This window comes from Callorhinus ursinus, unplaced genomic scaffold, assembly GCF_003265705.2.
Source record: "Callorhinus ursinus isolate GAN/ISIS: 27379988/994484 unplaced genomic scaffold, GSC_fseal_2.0 scaffold24, whole genome shotgun sequence".
Lineage (NCBI taxonomy): Eukaryota > Metazoa > Chordata > Mammalia > Carnivora > Otariidae > Callorhinus > Callorhinus ursinus.
Genome location: NW_027397086.1, coordinates 23,198,326 through 23,201,659, shown reverse-complemented (window position 1 = coordinate 23,201,659; position 3,334 = coordinate 23,198,326).

Genomic DNA, 3,334 nt, shown 5'->3' with positions numbered 1-3,334 from the left:
CATGGCTTTTTTTTTTTTTTACCATGATTCATTAGTTTTTCAAAGTTAATTTTTTTAACTTTTTTTTTAATTTCTCTTTTTCCCTTTCTCAACCAACATCTTATCAATCCCTTTTTTTTAAAAAAAAACATTTTATATTTTTCATTTTTAGAGTCATATTTTATCCCTTCATAGTAGTTACCCTTATTTTTGGCGTATATATATCAGTTGTTCTCTCTTTAAAATTTTGGAGATACAGTTTCTTCTAACATATCAAAACATACCCTAAATCACTAGTGTATGGCTTTGTTCTAGTCTCCTGCCTGATCACATTCTCTCCCTTTTTTTTTTATCTTCTTCTTTCTTTTTTCAAACAACTTCTTATCATATCAATTCCTTTTATAAAATCTTTTATAATTTTAATCTTTACAGTCATCTTCCATCCCTTCATTGTATCAACCCTTATTTTGTACATATATAAGTCTTTCTTCCTTTAAAATTTTAGGAGACACTTTTTTTCTAACAGACCAAAATACACCCAAAATCTAGTGTGTGGCACTGATCTGTGCACTAGCCTGATCATATTTGATCATATTCAGTTTTTTTTGTATTGTTCTGTTTTTGTTTTTAATCTTTTTCTTTTTGGTTTTTTCTTTCTTTCTTTCTTTTCTCTTTCTTTTTTCTTTCTTTCCCTTTCTTTTCCCCTGGTTTCAGGTCTTTTCTGATTTGTATAGAGTATATTTGCTGGGGATGTTGTTAACCTCTTAGCATTTTGTTCTCTCATTCATCTATTCTCCTCTGGACAAAATGACAAGACGAAAAAAATCACCTTAGCAAAAAGAACAAGAGATAGTACCATCAGCCTGGGACCTACTCAATACGGACATTAGTACGATGTCGGACCTAGAGTTCAGAATCATGACTTTAAAGATACTAGCTGGGCTTGAAAAAAGCGTGGAAGTTATTAGAGAAACCCTTTCTGGAGAAATAAAAGAACTAAAATCTAACCAAGTCGAAATCAAAAAGGCTATTGATGAGGTGCAATCAAAAATGGGGGCACTAACTGCTAGGATAAATGAGGCAGAAGAGAGAATCAGCGATACAGAAGACCAAATGATGGAAAATAAAGAGGCTGAGAAAAAGAGAGAAACAACTAGAGGATCACGAGGGCAGAATTCGAGAGATAAGCAATACGATAAGATGAAACAACATTAGGATAATAGGGATCCCAGAAGAAGAAGAAAGAGAGAGAGGGGCAGAAGGTATATTGGAGCAAATAATAGCAGAGAACTTCCCTAATGTGAGGAAGGAAACAGGCATCAAAATCCAGGAGGCACAGAGAACCCCTCTCAAAATCAATAATAATAGGTCAACACCCTGACATCTAATAGTAAAATTTACAAGTCTCAGAGACAAAGAGAAAATCCTGAAAGCAATTCGGGAGAAGAGACATGTAACCTACAATGGTAGAAATATTAGATTGGCAACAGACCTATCCACAGAGACCTGGCAGGCCAGAAAGGACTGGCATGATATCTTCAGAGCACTAAATGAGAAAAATATGCAGTCAAGAATACTATATCCAGCAAGGCTCTCATTGAAAATTGAAGGAGAGATAAAAAGCTTCCAGGACAAACAAAAACTAAAGGAATTTGCAAACACGAAACCAGCCCTCCAAGAAATATTGAAAGGGGTCCTCTAAGCAAAGAGAGAGCCTAAAGGCAGCACAGATCAGAAAGGAACAGAGACAATATACAGTAACAGTCACCTTACAGGCAATACAATGGCACTAAATTCATACCTTTCAATAGTTACCCTGAATGTAAATGGGTTAAATGTGCCAATCAAAAGACACAGGCTATCAGATTGGATTAAAAAACAAGGCCCATCAATATGCTGTCTGCAAGAGACTCATTTTAGACCCAAAGACACCCCCAGATTGAAAGTGAGGGGGTGGAAAACCATTTACCATGCTAATGGACACTAGAAGAAAGCTGGGGTGGCAATCCTTATATCAGACAAATTAGATTTTAAAACAAAGACTGTAATAAGAGATAAGGAAGGACACTATATACTACTTAAAGGGTCAATCCAACAAGAAGATCTAACAATTGTAAATATCTATGCCCCAAACATGGGAGCAGCCAATTATATGAGGCAATTAATAACAAAAGCGAAGAAACACATTGACAGCAATAGAATAATAGTGGGGGACTTTAACAACCCCCTGACTGAAATGGACAGATCATCTAAGCAAAAGATCAACAAGGAAATAAAGACTTTAAATGACACACTGGACCAAATGGACTTCACAGACATATTCAGAACATTCCATCCCAAAGCAACGGAATACACATTCTTCTCTAGTGCCCATGGAACATTCTCCAGAATTGATCACATCCTAGGTCACAAATCAGGTCTCAATCGGTACCAAAAGATTGGGATCATTCCCTGCATATTTTCAGACCACAATGCTTTGAAACTAGAACTCAACCACAAGAGGAAAGTCGGAAAGAACTCAAATACATGGAGGCTAAAGAGCATCCTACTAAAGAATGAATGGGTCAACCAAGAAATTAAAGAAGAATTAAAAAAATTCATGGAAACCAATGAAAATGAAAACACAACTGTTCAAAATCTTTGGGATACAGCAAAGGCAGTCCTGAGAGGAAAGTATATAGCAATACAAGCCTTTCTCAAGAAACAAGAAAGGTCTCAAATACACAACCTAACCCTACACCTAAAGGAGCTGGAGAAAGAACAGCAAATAAAGCCTAAACCCAGCAGGAGAAGAGAAATCATAAAGATCAGAGCAGAAATCAATGAACTAGAAACCAAAAGAACAGTAGAACAGATCAACGAAACTAGGAGCTGGTTCTTTGAAAGAATTAACAAGATTGATAAACCCCTGGCCAGACTGATCAAAAAGAAAAGAGAAATGACCCAAATCAACAAAATCATGAATGAAAGAGGAGAGATCACAACCAACACCAAAGAAATACAAACAATTATAAGAACATATTATGAGCAACTCTATGCCAGCAAATTAGATAACCTGGAAGAAATGGGTGCATTCCTAGAGATGTATCAACTACCAAAATTGAACCAGGAAGAAATAGAAAACCTGAACAGACCTATAACCACTAAGGAAATTGAAGCAGTCATCAAAAATCTCCCAACAAACAAAAGCCCAGGGCCAGATGGCTTCCCAGGGGAATTCTATCAGACATTTAAAGAAGAATTAATACCTATTCTCCTGAAACTGTTGCAAAAAATAGAAATGGAAGGAAAACTTCCAAACTCATTTTATGAGGCCACCATTACCTTGATCCCAAAACCAGACAAAGACCCCATC